Source organism: Protopterus annectens, chromosome 14.part0 (genome assembly GCF_019279795.1).
Source record: "Protopterus annectens isolate FY-2018-M chromosome 14.part0, PAN1.0, whole genome shotgun sequence".
NCBI lineage: Eukaryota > Metazoa > Chordata > Ceratodontiformes > Protopteridae > Protopterus > Protopterus annectens.
Window position 1 is genome coordinate 1,028,504,971 of NC_056748.1, and position 21,827 is coordinate 1,028,526,797.

The window sequence follows — 21,827 nt, forward strand, 5'->3', positions numbered from 1 at the left end:
CCAGTTTAGTTTCGTTAAGGGCAGATCATGCCTACTCAGCCTGGTGGACCTCCTTAGAAGGCAAAAAGATGTGTACTGCATTCCTTCGTCTGGCTAAGGCATTCGATATAATACCTCACCTAGGCATTATAAACAAACTCATAGATATAGGCATACTTTCTGTGTTACACACTGGATAGACAGCAGGCTGTAAGATAGGACCCTGGAAAGTAAGGATAGGGGACACTACCTCCACAAAGAGTTTGGTCACTAACAGAGCCCCTCAGAGCTCTGTGCTGGTCAACTTCATTTTGGCATCTACTTCTCAGAAGCCAAGACCAATGCCAAGGGTCTCTAGCTGACTAAGTTTGCAGATCCCTTTTGGAGAAGATTGAAAAGAAATTGTCTGACTCCCCTGATTTGTTGCCAAAGCTTCACTGTCTTCCCTTGTTCCGCTCACCTCTCAGGTTACCAGGCACTCTATCAAGTGCAGTTACGCTGCTGCTGAGGTTTCAGCCAAGTCAGCAGCATCAGCATCTGCCTTGTGAAGGTATTCCTGGCTACGCCTCCAACCTCTCCCAGATGACTTTAGAGCCAAGCTGGTTGATGCTTCTGTTTGGAACAAAAGTGATTGACTTATTCAAGTCATTATAACAAAAAAGGAAAGAGATGCAGGATTTAAAATGCCTGCTGGTTTCTCCCATTCCAAAATTCCAGAGGAATTACCCAGCAAAAACACAATTTATTAGGAAGCACTCTTGCTCTCCTGTCTCCACAAGGCCTAGGAAAATCTTCAGGAAGCAACCCATCCCTACTAGAGCCTCACCATCTACTAGCCAGAGGCTGCCCTTTCAAGACAGGGCAGGTAGTGTCTGACTACCTGCCAAACTTAGTTCACCCACCTTCCCCCTCTCTCCCTCTGTCTGCGTGTCTCTCTCACTGGCTCCAGGTCTGGAGACCTATCATGTCAGACAAATGGGTCCTTTCTATAGTAGAAAATGGGTACTTTATGACCTGGCTTATGCCTCCAAAGAGAAGGGGTATCCCACAGCCACCAAAATAATAGCTCCCCCTATTGCAGCCAGTACTAGACAACCTTATGGCTTAAGGCATCATTCAAACAGTTCCACTGTCTGCAAAAGGAAGAGGCTTCTACTCCAGGATTTTTCTGGTTCCAAGAAAAGATGATCCCTGGAGGCCATTTCTGGACCTTTCACTACTCAACCTCTTCCTTCAGGTACCAACCTTCAGGATGCTAACCTTACCAACCTCTTTCCTCTCCTACTCCCCCAAGGGTTCATGGCCACCTTAGATATTAAGGACTCCTACCTTCACATCCCTATAAGGCCCAGTTTCAGGAAATACCTGAGGTTCTCTGTGGGCTCCTCTCAATTTCAATTATCTGCCTTGCCCTTTGGGCTTTCCACTGCACCTAGAGTCTTCACCAAATGTCTGGCTCCAGTTATTGCCTTCTGCAGGACAAAAGGAATACAGATTTTCCCTTACCTGGAAGACCTGCTCATTCAGGCAGACTACAAACAGGTCCATCACATACAAGTTGTCATTACTCTCCTACAGTCCCTGGGATTTCACATCAATTTTCTAAAATACCAACTGGAACTGAACCTACTCAAAACATTGTCTACTTGGGGTGCAGGATTCGTACAGAAATCATGAAAGCTTACCCGCCCCCCCAAAGGTAGAGAGCTTGACAAACACCTACTTCTAGTCCTCCAGACCACAGAATTGACCCCAAGGCAGTACCTCAGGCTCCTGGGCTACATGGCATCCACTATCCTCATGTTACCACTAGCAAGACTCCATATGAGGAAATTGCAATGGTACCTCAGGTCAGTTTGAGCCCAGCACTCCCACCCCCTCGAGTACAGGGTACCCCTCCTACCCTGCCTCAAGCAAGAAATTAATTTTTGGTTGTAGCAGGTGATCCTCAACCCAAGTCTTCCCCTCCAACCACCTCATCCCAAACAGATCATGTACACAGATGCTTCAGACTTGGGCTGGGAAGCAACTTTGGGGCACCTGGAAGTGCAAGGAGTGTGGCCGAGGTCACACAGGAAAGAATACATCAATATCCATGATATGAGGGCAATATTACTGGCCCTGTGAGCCTTCCAAACCAATCTCCTACATGGACCACTAAAAATCTTTACAGACAATACCACAGTGCTGTGGTATCTAAACAAGTGGGGGGGGGGGGGACAAATCTTATTTGCTTTGCAGACTGGCTCGCCTGGTGTGGGATCTGGTAACCTCCCAGGGAGTAAACTTACAGGCGGTCTACATATCTTCACAACAGAATTCTCAGGCAGACTCACTCAGCAGATCCATGACTAACACACATGAATGGATGATTCACAGGGATGTCTTCCTGGACCTGGTCCACTGGTGGGGTACACCTCAAATAGACCCGTCTCTTCCATCAACAGGCAACTTCCTCCCTTCTGCACCAGACTTCCAGAACCTCAGGCTATGGCAACAGATGCCTTCTCAATTTCTTGGAAGGGGATGTTTCTCTATGCATTCCCTCCTTCCCCCTTGTTCAGAGAGTCCTGCTAAAGATCCAGCAGGGCAGACAAAAATCTTGCTAGTGACTCCCTATTGGCCAAGACAGCATTGGTTCCCCCTTCTCTTACTGCTATCCAAGGGCAATCACCACTAGTTACCCCTTAGCGCAGACCTCCTCATACAGCACAAGGGATCCCAAATACATCAGTGGTGACAATGTCTGCACCTCTCGCCGTGGGTGATAGGATTCCGATCCCTTTCAGACACCTTTACAATGAGGACGTGCTCACTGTCCTGCAGGAGGCCAGGAAATCTTACCTATCAAAGTGGAAGAGATTTTCCATATGATGTCTCAAAAGGCAGTTAGACCTGATGAAAAGCAAGACCCCTCTACTACTGTCTTACCTGTGTGAACTTTTGCAGACATGGTTAGCTTTCTCTTCCATTAAGAGCAATTTGTCTACCATGTCACCATGTCTTCCCCTGGATCCCCCCCCAGCTTCCAGACTACCAGTTAAGTTATTCTTTAAAGGGGTCCTCCATCTCAGACCATCTAGGAAACCCTTCTCCTCCTCCATGGGACCTCAATTATGTTTTAGAGAAGCTCATGCTTCCCCATTTGAGCCAATGGATAAAGCTTCCCTAAAACATTGGACATGGATGACTGTCCTCCTCGTGGCCTTAACCTCAACCAGAAGAGTGTCAGAGTGGCAAGCCCTCATGGCTATTCCACCCTTCATAATATTTCACATGGACAAGGTTAGTCTTAGAACTAATTCTTCCTTCATGCCCAAGGTGGTGAATGACCTTTCCTTAAATCAAGCCATCCACCTACCAACCTTCTTCCCTACACCACAGGTAGACAGTGAGAGAGTACTCCATTCCCTGGATGTGCACAGACAACTCAGATTTTATCTGCACAAAACCAAGTCCATCAGACAGGCTGATCAACCATTTGTCTCCTTCCACCCCTGGGCCCTAGCAAAGGCAGTATCAAAACAAATAATTTCAACATGGATTTCCAAAGCTTTTGCTAGAAACACAATGGGAAATCCCTACAAGGTACTGTCAAAGCACATTCTACCAGGGCAATGGCCTCCTCAGGGGCCTTCTTCAGGGGTTTGGATACCTCCACTATACAGGAAGCAGCCACTTGGTCTTCAGTGCATACCTTTACCAAACACTACAACTTAGACCACATTTCTAGGGTCAGAACTGGTTTTGCCAGGGCTATCCTCCATGGATTCTTGTAGAACTCTACTAGGCCATCTCCCCCATCTGCACAGTGAGCTTTGGCACTCACCCATTGGTACTGAATACTGCAACATGGGAATATAACGACATAGAAAAGTTGTGTAAAATCTTACCATAACCATAGATGTCCTTCTCATCCATGTTGCAGTATTCCTTCCCACCCACTTACCCCTCCTGTTATACTTAATTTCCCTTTCTGGATGGCACAGGACTGGCATTACCCTTGCTAGGACTGGTTCCAACTGGGGCTTACAATTCTGGGGGCTGGTGCATGTAGATTTCACTTTTATGGCCTACGCTCTGCTAGCCACATCAGACGTCCCATGCACCATACAGTGACTGAAATCTTTTGTATACTGGCCAGACATTTGGGTAGCAGGAGGAGTAAACCCATTGGTACTGAATACTGCAACATGGACGAGAAGGACATCTATGGTTATGGTAAGATTTTTCATAACTTCTCTTTCTTGCTATACTGAAGTGTTTGTGGAGCTTTTCTCCTAGGGTCTCCACTGAAAATGGGTTCCTGACCCAGTGGACTTTCCCAGTCAGCAAATGTCAATAAATAAATAAATAAATATTTGACAGTGAACAGCAATACAAATGTCAGGGTATCAGACGTGTACATGCTGGAATTCAGATATATAGCATCTAGTCTGTACTAGCCACAGTCAAATGAGCAAATGGATAGAACTATCCAAACAAGTGAGTACTCTAATGAGAAGGAACAGCAGCAAAATCTACTTCAATTGTCACTTCACTAGTTTGGAATATTCAATTGTAGGGACTCAGTCACTCTGTCCAACTCAAGTATTGATCGGGAAAGGTTTAGGTAAATGCACAGCAAGCACTTGCAACTCAGTCTTACACCACTGGGAAACATCCTGTGCTGGAAGTCCTCTCTGGATTCCTCTGACAAGAACAATTTCCAGCTTGTTTTTTGAAGTCGTCTTTCACTGGAGGTGGTTTAAACAGTAATGCTCTCAAACATTTTATGAAAAGCAGCATTCAACCTGTTTCCTCAGGTGAAATCTAAGCCACTGCTAGTGACAGTAAACCTTCTTCCACAAAGAGCAAAATCTTTCTGACTGGGCTTTTATCAACCTTCTTTTTAAATTATATTCTATAGTTCATTAAACAAATCTGTTCTTATTAATACAGACATATTTTTTGTTCTTAAAGAAACAGGTACTACTTTACAGAAACACTTAATTTAAAGAGGCAATACTCTATTTACAATGTACTGTTTATAATACTCCTTTACCATTATTCACATAACCCAGGAACTGAGAATAAACCATCTATTATATAAACCAAAAAACAAAATTTGGTTAAGCACTTTTATCCTTCATTGATTATGAACTTCTTCAGAACCGAAAAAATAAAATCCAAACATCACATTTTAAAAGTCATCATGACACACCCCTTTTACCTTAATTGATTCACAATCAAAACAGTACGTGAATATTTAAAAAGACATATTTACTCTGATGAATATCATTTTTTAAAAGTTAATTCTCCAATTATACCCCCAAATTTTTGTTATACTGAAAATTCACTCCAGTATGTATAACCTGACATTTTGACCAACTGTGCCAGCAAAAAGATCACTTGCTGAGCCTATTGCAAAATTCATTTATTGTAAATTAAAGAATTTATTTAAGGACAGTTGTCATGTCCTTAAGGACTCCTGGCACTTTGTAGACAGATTAAGAAACGTTACTTGTATTGAAAAAAAGTTTACTGGATACATTAGACATTAAGCACTGCTCAGTTATACCACAAGAATGTGGGCTTGCATGGTTTGAAGAAGTGTTGACACAGTTTGAATTATTAGCAGTAAATAAAGTTAAATTAATCTGTGAGTTTATGGATGTGATATTGAACAATAATTTTATTTTTTCCATGGTGAATACTTCAAACAATTGCAAGGCATTGCTATAGGAGCCGCATGTGTCCCTACTTTTGCTAATGCAGTTCTGCTTAGATAGGTAAATGAAATTGCTTTTAAAATGGAATTTAAAAAAAAATGTCAATGTTATTTCCACTACCTAGATGATATATTTGTGATATGGGCAGGAAATTCTGACCAATTCCTGGATTTTTTAAGGAGTTGGAAACTACTACTACATTTTTAAAATTTCAACTTAGGCATGAACTCTTTGCTCCATTAGGCACATTATTCAACCAAAGCCTGAGCACTGGCTTCATCCCAGCTGAATGGAGGACATCCACTGTCATCCCTCTACACAAAGTTGGAGCATCCACTGACACAGGCAATTATAGGCCCATCAGCCTAACTAGCCTGATCTGCAAGGCCATGGAACACATTATCATGGACCTTATAAACAAGGTCATTGGCAACCTCCAAACACTTGACCCCACACAGTTTGGTTTTGTCAAAGGGAGATCATGCCTATTAAACTTGGTCAATTTCTTCGAAACAGTCACCAGTCATGGATGAGGGGAAGATGCTGCATACCACCTACCTTGAAGTAGCGAAAACCTTTGACACTATTTCCTACTCAGCAATAATAGATAAACTCTCCAGCTAGTCATCAACCCATATGTTACCAGATGGGTAGCTAATTGGCTCACTGATAGAACCCACTCAGTCAAAGTAGGGGAAGCAACCTCTAGTAGTAGACCCATAATGAGCGGTGTACCCCAAGGATTGGTCTTCAGGCTGCTACTGTTTGGGATATACTTTTTTGAGATGTTAGCCAAAACCAGTGATCTGTGACTGTCTATGTTTGCAAATGACTGCAAGCTAGGTGCTGCCTTAAATTACCCTAGTGATGGGAACATACTCCAAGAGGGCCTTACTCAAACTAATGACTGGTTCCAGAAGCAAGGTCTCAAACTGAATGCCAAGAAGTACATCATTATCCCCTTTGGAGAAAATGGAATCCCCACTAATTATCATATTAATAACAACATACTAATCATGCAATCAGTCTTGAGGGACTTGGGCACTCAGGTTGATAGCAACTTGACTTTTGACCACCACATTGCTCCATTGTACAGAAGGTTTTCTACATGGCCCACCTCATAAATAAGGGTATTTCATCCAGGAACAAGGAGGTCATAACATCCATGTACTCCTCCCTTATCAGACCCATTATTGAGTACAGTGCCTCCTTTGCCATGTACCTTGCCAAGCACATGCAGCAGCTGGAGATACCACAGAGGTTCCTGATCAGGAAAATCCAGGGTCTCAAACACTTGTACTGTACAGATAGGCTAAAAGCCCTGGCCCTCTACTTAGTCTCCTACAGACTGCTCAGAGGTGATCTGTGTCTGGCATACAAGGCCATCTCAGACCCAGCCTTGATGAAGTCGCTGCATATCCATAAGTCAAACTCCACTCATTCAACCCGCATGCAAGGCCTTAGTCTGGTCTGTGACATTAATAGAACATGGTGGCATAGATATGTGTCCCAAAGACTCCCCAGTCTGTGGAATAGACTCCCTCTCTATGTCAAGCAGAGTAGCTCTCTTACCCTCTTTAAGAGGAACCTGGATGACTAGATGAGAAACATAAAATACACCCCTGGGATCCCACCTGCATTCATGCTGGACAGGGGAAACAGGTGCTGACTTTGAGGAACATGGGCAAAATTCTTAGCTATGCTTATAAGGGCCTCAGGACCAATAGCCTAGTATCATCCTATGAACCTATGAACCTATTTATAAATCATTTTAATAATCAGAAAATTCACTTTTTGGATGTTAAAGTATGTAAAGGAGTGGAAAACAACTTTGAAACTTCTATTTATAGGAAACCCACATTTTGCAATTCATTCCTAAAAGAAGTCACCCTCCCTTTACATTAGAAGAAGGGAGTACTAAAAAGTCAGTTTATAAGAGTTTCTACACATATCAAAAGATGAATGGTGTAGGGATGAATTTAGTAAGTAAGTAAGGTGGATACCCAGAACTGCTTGTTGATAATTTTTATGAACAAGTACTTCAACAGAAAAGTGGGAGCTATGCTCCAATTATACATATAGATTTACAGAATATAAAATTGAACAGGGCAGAATGTAATTTGAGATTGGCCACTTCTAATGTTAATAGATGTTTAAACAACATTAATAATATGATATTATTCATCAGATACACTGGACGTCAAAAAGATTATACATGAGAGCTTGACAGCCTTAAAGAATGATGATGATTTGAAGGTAAATTTTGCAGATCCCCCAATGTTTACATACAAGAACAGAAATACTATTAAGAAAATTCTGGAGAGACCAGTTATGATTAATAATCACAGATCTTATATGACTATAAAATGTGGACTTTGTAATCAGTGTCCGTATATAGAAAAGGACAATAGTGGGGAATTGTTGGACAGGTTGCATAAATGGATGAACAAATGCAGATTCACTTGTAACACTGATAGGACTGTATATTTGGCAAGGTGTTATTCATGTATGTTCTGGATAGGGAAAACAGAGAATGCCTTAAATAGAAGAATTTATTGACACAATTATAGTATAAAGAAAAAGGATAGTAAAAGTGCCTGAACTAGCATGTTACAATATGCAAGAATTTTAGTAAATTTAAGTTTCATATTTTGGAGAAAATAGATTGTTCTTGTTACGGGGTGACTGGCAAAATCCTTTACTTTATAAGGAAATTTCTTAGCAGTTATGGATGGATGCTTCTAATTCACCAGGACTCAATGAATCAATTTCTATTACCAGTAAATTGAAATGCCGAGGTTCGAGAATATGAATCAATATTTTTAAATCTTCACTGTATATATTTTATAAGATAATGCTTATGGATAGTATCAATTATAAGTATTTATTGTTTATTTTTATAACATCATTATTTAAGTTTTTTAGAGTGACAGGGTGAATGTTTATTTAAATATTCATGTGCGGTTTTGATTGTGAATTAATTAAGGTGAAATGGGTGTATCATGATGGTTTTTAAAATGTGATGTTTGGATTTTATTTTACAGTTCTGAAGAAGTCCATAAACAGTTAAGGACGAAAGCGCTTAACCAAGTTTTGTTTTTGGTTTATGTAATAAAGAGAGTGTATCCTCAGTTCTCGACTGGACTAGTTGCTTGTTTTATTTATTTATTTATTTATTTTTATTTTTATATTGTTGCGTTCAAGTGGGAGCTTTCCTCACATTTTGGATTTTACATTATTTACATAACTATTTACACATTTTTTTGGTCTTCCAAATGGTGTGAACCACCATGTTATGCTACAGTTGACCACCTCAGCTGGAAATTGTAGACTTCATTCTAATTGGATGGGCTGTTTACCTAAGACAGGCCATCCATCTAGTGGTGGGCTGAGCCTTGCCTCTGCTGACATTTGAACATAAATAGCTGCAAAAGCATTGCCCAATAGTTAAGAAACTTGCCTTTCCCAATCTTTCTATTAATTCTTTAACCCTAGCCAAAGGGGTAAAAATTTTAAATACTGTTCAGCTTCCTAAAAATAACACAGAAACTGATTGCTCCATCAGGTTTTGGGATGAAAATTATGGGACTGTTTAATTCACTTTTGGATTCCTCGCTTCCCCATACTCAAAACATTTTTTTACTTCTTCTCCCTTTCTATTCTTCTTCCCACTAGAAGTGCTTACGTGTTATAATATCAGTTACTACTTTATTACCTCTTGTTCCTTTAGCAACCTTAAGTAACTACAACTATATTTTGCTTTCAATATCTTTTTTATTTAGATATCTCAGCCCTTGGAAATGGGTTTGCTGTGCCCCTCCCCTCCTGCTGCTCCTTAGCCACTACCAGAATAATTACTGAATAAAAACAGCGACAAGAAATTCAAAGAAAACCAAAGGAAAGAAATATTGTAGGTGTCCGGGATCTTCAATTTTAGCTTGGCCCAGTAGCAAGTGCATAGCTTAAAATTAACTACTTGCACTTTGTCAACTCTAGGCCAGGGCTAGAAGCTGCTTCCCCACTCCCATTCACTAGTAAATATCTCGGCCAGTTAACTACTATAAATAATTAAGAAACTACATAAAACTCAGCTAATCTATCCAAAAGCTCAGCAATTGGCAACTAGTAAGTTATAGGAGATAAGGCTACTATTGAGGACTATTGCTTTTCCACAGTAAAGCAAGTACCAGTCTATAAGGACATACATTTATCCAATCCATTGATTGATTGTTTATTTTTTTCCTGCTCACTTCTACCCGTGACCAGACTGCTCCACTCCCCTACCCATTCCCACACACCCCCATTTCACTTACACATATAGTCACCTTACCACACCCACAGATTGGTCCATCCAATCAAACACTCCCATACCCCTCCCCATTGATTAGCCACAATTCATACCCAAAATACCTTCTCCATTAGACCACAGCCACCACCTACATCTTATAGTCACTCACTACCCAACATTTTCACTTATCACCCTCCTATACACACTATTACAAGATGAATCTCACTGGTTAACAATTCTAGCACTTTCCATCTTAGCCCACCTTACAACCTACCACACCATCCTGAAATACACACACCACCCCTTCACTCACCCTACACAAATACCCTCCAGTGTAGAACCAGTCTCATTCATCATAGCCCCAGCTATTTTCAACTCCACAGATATAGACCTTACCCCACTTAGATGGCTCCCACAAACCACTATCCCACATGTAACCCTCCAATATAATAAATTAATACAGAAATACCAAAACAAATCTACCTAATAGCATCCCTACTTAGCCTTAGTGGAGACATTTACTGTAACCCTTGACCCTCATTAACTCAGTACAATATCAACCAAGCACAGCAAGTCCCCTCTTTATCTCTCGAGAAAAATAAATGACCTGCTCATAATAACTCTAAACATAAGGAGCATCCTTAATAAAATTCAGGAACTTCATCAACCCTATCATTATACCCCCCGACTTAGTCCTCCTAATCAAAACCTGGCTTAAACCAGACATCTCAGATAATGAGATACTTCCCACTGGCTATAACATTTATAGGCAATATAGGAAATCTAAACCATGTGGTGGCACTGCCTTACTCTTCAAAAGTCACATTGCAATAGACATTATCAACCTTAATCCGCCAAATATTTCTAACTCAGAAATATTATTTGTTAGAATAAAACTCAACCCAAGCAAAAACATCAACATCACTGGTATCTATATTCCCCCTGGAGATAATACACACAAACATGAATCCACCTTACAATGGATTACTAATAACCTCCCCCAAGAGACCATCATACTAGGGGCCTTCAATATTAATTGGTAATCCTGCAACTCTGAGCATCCAACTAATCATATCAACCTTCATGGCTTCACCCAGTTAATTCAATCCACAACAAGGACTGATAAAGTATCTAATAAGGAATCAGTTCTTGACTGAATTCTCACCAACTACCCCATTCTTTCCTATCATGCAGGTACACTCCCAGACCCTCTCAGTGACCTCTTCTTAACATACATTATCCATCATCAAGATAATCCTGCAAAAACCCCATCTATTCATCAAATTCATAGCACCAAAAATTTCAGGCCTCAAGACTTCATATCATCCCTCAAGCTCTGCAATTGGAAACTCATTAAAACTTTTTCCCTAGACAGTGCAGTCGACTACTACAGAACCAACTGATATTGCCAACATTCTGGCAGATAGGTTTAGTGCTAACTTTACCCCTCTCTCACCCACTAAAGGGCCCATCTCTATACCGGAAGAATGCAAAGTTCCTGTAATCACGGCTGTACAGGTAAAAAACACACTCTCCATAGCCAAGAACACAGCATCCATGGGACCTGACAACATCCCAAGCTGCGTTTTACATGAACTACAGAACGAACTGGCACACCACCTAAGTACCACGTTCAATCATAGCCTCACCTCAGGCTTTGTGCCCACTGAATGGCGCACAGCAACGGTTATCCCACTCCACAAAGGGGGAGCCACCATGGACCCCGGGAACTACCGACCCATTAGCCTGATGAGCCTGGTCTGCAAAACTATGGAATGTATCATCATGGAATTTATAAACAATGACATTGGTAATCTTTAAACTCTGGATCCCACCCAGTTTGGGTTTGTAAAAGGCAGATCATGTCTCCTAAACCTGACAGACTTCTTTGAAGTGGTAACCAAAGCCGTAGATGAGGGTAAGGTGGTCCACACAGCCTATCTAGATCTTGCCAAGGCTTTCAACACCATCCCCTACTCCGGAATTATAGATAAACTCACTAAACTAGGTATAAATCCCTATGTCACAAGATGGGTTGCCAATTGGCTCACTGACAGAACCCATACTGTGAAAGTAGCAGCCTCTAAATCCAACTTCAGACCAGTGACAAGGGGAGTACTACAGGGTTCAGTCTTAGGTCCTCTCTTATTTGGTATCTACTTCTCTGAAGTACAAGCTAACACAGAAGGTGTTTGGCTAACAAAGTACACAGATGACTGCAAACTAGGAGCCATAATCAAAACTCCTAATGATGTGGACATCCCACAAAAGGGCCTCACTGAGACAGATGCCTGGTGTCAAAGCCATGGCCTCAAGCTCAGTGCCAAAAAGTGCACTGTCATCACTTTTGGTAAAAACTTTGTACCTATGAACTACCACATAGGCGGTAGTCTACTTAACACCAAAAGTGTGATAGGAGACCATGGGACACAGGTGGACAGTAGTCTCTCCTTTGATAATCACATCGCCACAGTAGTCAGGAAATCCTTCTATGTGGCACACCTCATCACAAAAGGTTTCTCATCCAGGAAAAAAGAGGTCATTGTTCCCCTCTACTCATCACTCTTTTGACCCATTATAGAGTACAACGCTCCTTTTGGTATGTACCTCACAAGACATTTACAACAACTGGAAAGGCTGCAGAAATACATCACAAAGATGCCCTATGCAGACCGTCTCAAAAAACTCCAGCTTTACTCTGTTGCATATTGCTTACTCAGAGGCAATCTCTGCCAAACATACAAAGCTATGTCAGACCCAGAGCAGTTGAACATGCTCCACTTAAAGAAATCCCAATCCCTTCAAGCTACATACTCTAGGGACCTAAACCTTGTCACCACAATAAACAGAACATGCTGGAGGGATTGATTCCTGTCCCAGAGACTTCCCATACTCTGGAACAAACTACATATCTATATCAAACAAAGTTCCTCATTAGCACTCTTCAAGAAAAATCTTGATGATTGGATGGGAGATAGGAAATTCACCCTGGGGATCACTTCTGTGGCTCTGCTTGACAGGGGCACAGGAAAATAATTTTCTTGGGTTGTAAAAGCCAGGGTACTATTTGGCTAGCCTTATATAGGCCCTAGGGCCAATAGCCTAGTACCTACCTATGAACCTACTTCAACTCCACATTTTTAAACATCCTCAATAGCATGGTCCCTATCAGAACAGTTTGTAATAAGTTTAATTACTTCCCCTGGCTCTCTAAGCAGACAAAAATACTCATAAAAGAAAAAGACAAAGCATGGAACAAATGGACCCAAAGCAAATCAACAGTTAACTGCCAAACATACTGCGGTGGTGATGCTGTGGTAGCATTATTACCTCACAGTAAGACGTTGCCCCGTTCGATTCTCAGTTAGAGCGTCTTCTGTGTGGCGACATGCATGAATGGGCATTCCTTCGTTGAAGGTTGTGCGTCAGGCCCGGCAAGTCAGCACGTAAAAATCTACTGCCAATCATTAGCGGACCGGAGTTCCGCTGTGGCGACCCCTAACCGGGAAAAGCTGAAAGACACAACAACCTCCATTTACGAAACAATCAAAAAACCAAGTAAGACGGAACAAAAAGAATTACTATACCAACCTACAAGCCAGGTACCAAAACAATCCTCAAAAGTTTTGGTCCACAATAAACAAAATACTATAACCAGGACAGACTATGACCCCCCCCCCAACCAACCACCAGTAACCCCCTTGAAAATAATGCTACTCAGTTTAACAAATACTTCATTGACTCCATTAAAACCCTCACAAGCAAACAATGCCCTACACCACCACCTAATCGTACTTCACTACTACATAAAAGCAACACTTTCACCCTAGAAGCAGTCTCAACCCACACCATCCTCAAATATTTACTCAAGCTAAAACCCACAACTCTAGCAGCAGACAACCTTCCCACTATATATCTAAAAATGGCAGCCGAAGCCATCTCTTATCCAGTTTCCCTGCTAATCAATTGCTCCATATCTGAATAACATTTCCATGCATTTGGTAGTGCGACTGAAGGTCGATCCGTTGGAATTCCGAACCTAAATGTCGAATCTTGTACGTGCAAATGCTTGTAATGTCACATATAATGTCAAATTCTAAATTCCCAATCGCACAACTGCCACAACAAGCGCTACCATGGGTCAAGAGGGGCGTATAGTAGCCTGGCCGGCGTTCGATAATCTCGGGTTCGACATCCGCAGATTTGACATTCCGCGATCCTGGGGTTCTGCTTTTGACATGTTCACGTTCGGACATCGGCTGTTTACGCAAATGCATGTATACCCTGAATAACACATCCCCACCCTCCTGAAAATTGCACGCATCATTCTACTATACAAAGGTGGACCTTCCACAGATTTTTAAAACTATCTACCCATTGCAATCCTATTCTCTATGTCAAAAATTCTCAAAAGGTGCGTGAACACACAAATACCATCCCATCTTCTGGACAATAAACTACTCACCAATACCCAGCATGGCTTCCACCCCAATCATAGCACCACTACAGCCCTCATTAGCTTCACTAACACCATCAATCAGCATAGAAACAATGGCAGCATAGTATCATCCATATTTCTAGACCTATTGAAAGCTTTCAATACAGTCTGTCACAATAAACTGTTAACCACTATGACTGAGCTAAACCTAAGTAACTCCACTTTAGCTTGGTTCCAGGACTACCTCACTGATCGGCAACAAGCTGTCTGTTGGAACAGTGTCCTATCACCCCTATTACCAGTAACCCTGGGTGTGCCTCAGGGGTCCATCCTCAGCCCTCTTCTTTTTAACCTTTTTAGCAACAACCTCCACACTGCCACATCTCAAGCCACAATTATCCAGTATGCAGATGACTCTACAGTAATCTGCTCTGCCCAGACCCTCCAAGAACTCCAAAACACAACCCAAGAATCCTTTAATGCTATTGAATCATGGCTAGCAGATGCCCAATTGATCCTCAACCCAAATAAAACTAAACTCATACTTTTCCACCCCACTAAGACTGAATACCACTCCTCTTGCTTTAACATCATGTCTAGCAAAAAAAAAAAGTCCATCTATAAGCTTCTTGGAGTTATTATAGATCAAAATCTAAGATTTGACTTACACATTGCCAAATCTATAAAAAAGTCCATAAGAAACTAGTAACCCTTTACAAATGCAGAAACTACCTAACCAAAAACTCCAAAACCATTACAGCCAGGACCCATCTTCTGTCAACTCTGCTACATGCATCACCTACTTTTACTAACTTTAGCAAATCAGACCTAGCCAAGCTAGACATCTGCTATAACAAGATAACAAAGTTTGCCACTGACTCCCCTCTTAGAGCACACCATTGCAAGGTCCTAAACCAACTATGTTGTTTAGAATTACCCAGTCAACTCACCTACACACAACTCTCCATGGCCCTCCAGGGCCTCCTAATCCCATACACAAACTCTCGCCTATTAAGATCCACTTACAAAGCTCTAATAGAAGTAACTAGAAGCAAAAACAGCTCAGGTGACTCTCTTTATCCCTCTTATGTCACAAAACTGTGGAATGCCTTGCCTTCAACATCAGATCCTCAAATAACTTAAATAGCTTCAAACATCTCATTAAAGCTCACCTCACCAAATCCTGGATATGCACCTGTGCTGATCATGGGTATCCCTACTATAATGCTTTTCCTCTCCTTTAAGTTTTCTCTGCCTACTTATGCCAACTAAATGTTGACCCACCTTACCCTAATCCAACCCCCCGAACCCCAAAAGCCCTACTGCTAAAACCAACCTCTGATCTCCGCTTTTTACCATGATAACATTTTAGCATCACTTAATTCATTGATGGACTATCATACTGTTTACACTGCAAATGGATTTACATTGTTACAACTCATTGTATAAATGTCATTGTATAAAAGTGTGATCGCCCTGTACAATACCCAGAACTGTCTTGAGATATAGTGTTAGCTGACTTCTCTGTACTAACCTTAATTGTTTGCTTCTTCTGGTACCTGTTTTAATATTTGAATCTGCTTCTTACTTGTCAATGTGTATACACAGTTGTACTAACAATGGAGCTTTTCTCCCTGGCTTCTGCTGAAAAAGGGCAATATGCCCAGTCAGACTTTCCCGTTAAACAAATGCAAAATAAATAAATAAACTAAAATAATAAATATTACTGTGGTATTCAGTAAAGTTTTTAGCTAACCTTCTCTCCCATACTAGTCTCAGTATGGTGTTGAATTAAATTTACTCTGTCAGAAATATCTGAAAATATTTCATTGTCGTATAACAGATTCTTTTATTTATTATTTCTGTTTCTTGGACAGCATATCATCTGTCTGAACTACAGGCATAAAGGTCAGATTTATTTCCTTTCTAGATTTATTAATCTCTGCTGCTAACTAAATTGTCAAAGTTTATACTTCCTTCCATAGTTTCTGAATGCTTATGCAGTATATCTGTTCTGGTCTTCTCTTATCTGTCTAATTCTGTAATTTGCTTCATTGTTTTTCTCTATTATTTCAAATGCACTCTGCAATTTAGCCAAAATTGTATTTTTATATTCTGCTTCGGGTACCCAAACCAACATCAGGTCTCCACCTTTACATTCCCGGGTTCTTGCATTTCTATTAAATATCCCTTCTACACCTCTTGTTGTGTAGCTTGATGTGTTCCCATACTATGAACATCAGTACTTTCAGTCTGTACTACAAGCTGGTGTACTTTTCTAAGACACTTTTAAATGTGATTTTGTCTTATTCACAAGTTTCCTTGGTAAAAGTTAATAGCTTGCAAGGGTGCCTGGCCTGTAATTGCTCAAAAGGATCAAAACTGGTCAAGGCTTTGGGCATTTTTATAATGGCAAACAAGAGGTATGGTGTTAACTGTCCCCAGTTTTTGGATTCTTCCTCAAGAACATTTCTTAGCATTGACTTTAGTATTCATTTAAAATGCCCCACCAGTCCATCCATCTGGGGATGGCACACTGAGGCTTTAAGCTGCTTGACCTTAAAGCACTGGTTGATGCATTATTCTGGACATAAAGGAAGTTCTGTGATCAGTAAGTATTTTCTTTGGCATATCTACCCTGAAAAATAATAACATCTCCCTGGCTCTAGCTATATCTTTGTCTTTACACACTGGGATAGTTTCAGGGTATTTAGTTACATAGTCCAAAATAACCAAAAATGTGCTGAAATCCATTGTTGGATTTTACCAATGGCCCAATGATATCCATTGCAATGCTTTCAAATAGTACCTTACTGGTAGGTACTGGAATCAACGGATTTCTAAAACTGGGATGTGGGTCTGTCTTCCTGCAGTCAGGGCACCTGTCATGGAAGTTGTTAATGCCTTTGATTATTCATGGCCTGTAAAACCTTTCTGGGATTTGTGCTTTAGTCTTGTCCATCCGTAGCTGCCTCCTAGCACATGGCTTAGTGCAAAACTCGTCACTATGTTTCTGAAAGGTTTGCACACTAGCAGTTGGCATACTGATTCTGTCTGTCCTTACCCTGTAGAGCAAGCCATTTTGTAACTCAATGCATTATGGGTAAAAAGTAGGAGCATTTTTTTTTGCTTCTTCCCCTACAACTTTAACTATATTTTCCATATTTTTCATTGCTCTATTCAAAATATCATCTTCCCACTGTTTCGTTTAAATTGAAGAAGAGGCTTTCATAAAATCGGCTATCTCTAGGGTTTCTTCAAGTTCAGCTTTTCAGGAGGTAAAAGCTAATGCTTCCTCAAATACCAATACAGGCACTGGGGTCTCAGAGTCTATCTTTCCTCTTAGAAAAGTCAATCCATACTATTCTTTACCTGCAGTTTCTATCTCTGTCTTATATATTTTTCTCTTTGATCCCTTTCTTTATGACCATTTTGCTTAGAGATCTTGCATTTTGTTCAACAGAAATATCATTAGGACTCTAGTCAATGTCATTTTGGTCCTAAGTATACACTATCACCTCCTTTTTATATTTTCTCTGTGCTATTCACCTTCTTTCTCAGGGTGAGTGAACACCACTCTCTAAATTTCTTTTTTTCCTCTTGGCTGATCCCTTTCTGCAAAGGAATTATTTTCAATTTTTATTGTTTTCCTAACTTACAGATACATTGGCCTAGAGTTTTCAACTTATGGTTTTGACCTTAGACTAAAAAAAATGGGGTTAGAACACTGACCAGGTACTGTTTCTCCTTCTTTAACACTAACTTGGTGAACACTTTCTTAATGTTACATTCCTCATTCTTAACAACCACCTGCTGCTTAGAATTTTCCATTTCTGGAGCCTTCTTTTGTAGTTTTACAGAAAGTTTAGAATTTTTCTGATACTGAGCATTTTCTATGCTTCTGAGCTTCATTTCCATATAATACAGTATTCAGTCAATGTTCCATTCTCTTTAATTCTTCAAGTCACTGCAACTCCCTGCTTAACTACATTTTTAGGCTGCGCTAACTCTTCAGCTCCCTGCTTTGCAACACTTCCAGGTTGCAATATTTTAGAACATAGGTCCCTTCCTTCTAATGGTTCTTTTATTGCTTTTATTGATTGGTTAGACATGTGTTCAGATATATTTTAACTGCTATAGGTTTTTCCTGTCTTTGCATCTTTAGCCAAATGATTATATCTTCAGGGCTCTCTAGGATTATGCCTTGGCCTTTGTTGGATTAATACTCTATAATGAATGGGATAGGTTTCTCCCTTTTTCTGGTTGTGCAGAGACTTGTATGTACGCTTATTCACCTATGAGTTTCTCTCTCCACACTGATAAGATAGTCTGTCAAAAGAACTACGTTTCCAATTTTATCCACAACTCTAAAGTCACAAAAATAGTTTCCCTATTATCACATCATATATTAAATTGGGAATGAGTGGATGGACTACCTTTCCAAGCCCAGTTTGCACTTCAAGCTAAGTAACAGGCTACAACTTCTTATCACCATGAATGCATACCACTTCTACTGTTTTGGAAGCAATAGTTTTCCTCTTACATACATACTGCTCTTTTATAAGTGTTACTGTAGTGCCCGAGTCTAACAGTCCTTGCAGCTTCCTGCCATCAATACATTGCACATATGGCTTGACAGTTAGTAACAATGCCATTTCAACCATTATAGAAGTTAATTTAGCACATTCTAGAGTCATGACATTACTAATGGCATGCTTTTCAGAGGTTAAAATTTGCATAGGTTTAACAGTGTCACTATCATTAGTTCAAAATCCTGTAACCTTTATTCACCATTTAAAACACAGTATGTCTACAGCTGTTACTTTTTGTTTGTTACAAACATTTGACTTAGGTTATACTGTAGGTCTAGACGCAGAGCATAACAGTCTTTCTGCTAGCACAGCAATACAATCAAAGTCTTTACGATCAATTTAACACAACCATTTTCTTAAAGCAGTCAATAAGATCTTCTGAATTTGTTAACGTCTCTTATTTCTAACATTTTACTCTCATTGTGTTGACCATCCAGATCAAAACATAAAATAATTACATATCATTAAATTACATACTGTTTTGTTATGAGAAAATGTTCAGTTATGAAACTTTTGAGAGTGTGTCTCTGAGGTCACTGAGCTCTGGCAATTAAAGCCTTTTTGACTTTATTAAAGCTGTCAGTAATTCTCCAGTTAACTAGTCTGACAAGATCTTTACCCAGCCAGCTCATTCTCATCCCCCCTGGTGCGCATACCACTCAAAGCTAGTAAGATAGATCTCTAGGTCCCACCATACGAGAAGATTATCTCTATCTGTGTCTCTGTCTCATTTTGGGGAAAATACACTGACATTGGCAGTTAAAGATGTACTGTCAGGATTTTGGCTTTAATAATGTGTTAAAATATCCACTGCAACTCAACAGTATGGAAGACTGAAGCAGATAAGAACAGCAGTCTTTATACAAAATGCAGTTTATTTTATACAAAGGAAAATAAGGCATTTTTTTTCTAAGCAAAAACAAAGTCTTGTTTAAGTGAATTCACAGCAAATGCCTTTAACTCAATCTTATAATTCTGGGAAACAGTCTTTGTTGGTAAGTCTGTCTGGGTGTCTCTAGCAGGAACAAATTCCCACTTCTTCTTTAGGGCCGTCCTTCACTGTGCTTCAGTGTCTGCCCCAAAGTTGCTGCTGTGGAAATTGAGTCCACTTCCATAAATGGCAAATGATTTCTGACAGGGCTTTTCTCAGCCTGCTTTTTATATTATTTCATTGAACAAATCTGCTTTCACTAATAGAGTTAGCTATCTTTATTTTTTTAAAGGAGCAGGTGCGACTTTACCAAAACACTTATTTCATTAAAGAAAACATTATTATATTTGCAATAGATTCTTTATAGCACAGTTGCAAGCATATTACACAGCTATTTACACATTTTTGGGCTCCTCGTACACTTCCATATGGCGAGAACCAACACTCTAGGCTACAAATATTATACTTAGAAAGAAAGGGGGATTGTGTAGTATATATCTTTAAATCTTAATTAGTCAGCTACAGGAAATTGTCATGTGGTGTACTTCCTTTATAGAGTGTTCACACTGAATGAATACCTCATGGATGTTAGCCACACCCATAATGTCTCTGGCTCTGTCTTACTTACTTATCTTCTAGACAATACAGTCAGTGTCTAACAAAAATGGAAATATTTCACTCTTCTGGAGTGGAATACACTGAAGAGAGAGATTCAGTTCACATTTACACCCCTACTACATATGTTTCCTTGGACCTAATCAATCCTCAGATTGGAACTCCTGTATAACGCTAGGATTTTTATACATTCACAAGCCATGCAATGATTTTGAGCAGAGAAATCTAGGGTCAGCTGGTGAATGCTATGCAAAACTGAATGGATGAAAAACATTTTTATATTATTTTCTGAAATGGCATTTAGCATTCCTTAATGGGCTTACCCGAAGTTGTAATTGCAAACTAAAATTATTATTACAGTGTTCACCTTTTATGTTTACAGTAAGTAAGACCCTAAAATTAGCAGTTGCAGAGTACAGCAGTAGGACAAGGGTCTCCTGAAACAGTTTCAAAATAAACATTATTTAGGTGTTTTACACCACATGAGTAACATCTATATTTGTGGTACAAACTAAAGCCAGTCATAATGCTACAGCTAATGTAGCTGTACTGTTTCAAGCAGCTGTAACTGGTGAATTGGGAAACTCTTTACCTGAAGAGCAACCCCCAAAAGTGCACCCTACAAATATAAAGAATAAACTGTGATTGCTAGCAAAAACACAGAATCACAAAACTTGCTATAATGCCATTAATGCATTTTTGCATGAGACTTTGCCCTTCTGCACCATCATACACCTATTATTTATGTATATTAACTCTAAGATCACTGTATGCCAGTGTAAGAGGAATACTCTAAGATACCACAACCTCAAATGCAGCAGATATATTCCCCATATTTTCCTATTTAGTCTCACTGTTTTGAAGATTGTAGTTATGGTCCTCAGAATTCCAACAAAAATCCAAGTTTGTGACTGATTTGCAGATATAAATGTGTTTCTGTTGGCTAGCTGTAACTGTATTTATTTAGATTTAGTTGGTGGACTGGACCACAGGACCCTTTCCAGTCACTTTATAGTTATTATAATCTTTTGGTATTACATAAGGATTCTATATACCACTGCATTCTGGTGGACAATAGTGACAATGCCACTTTCTTTTTTAACAACTTTTGTTCCCACTACCTGAAAATGATTAGTTTCCTCCAAGTCAATTGGTCCATGGGAAAGGGTCAGCTTGGAGGGACCATCTTATAGACAGTCATTAAGAGTGATTTGATGGTTTTCTGCATAGCCCTGTGCTTCCCCTGTGGGCAGCTGGATTGCTGGGCTAAATA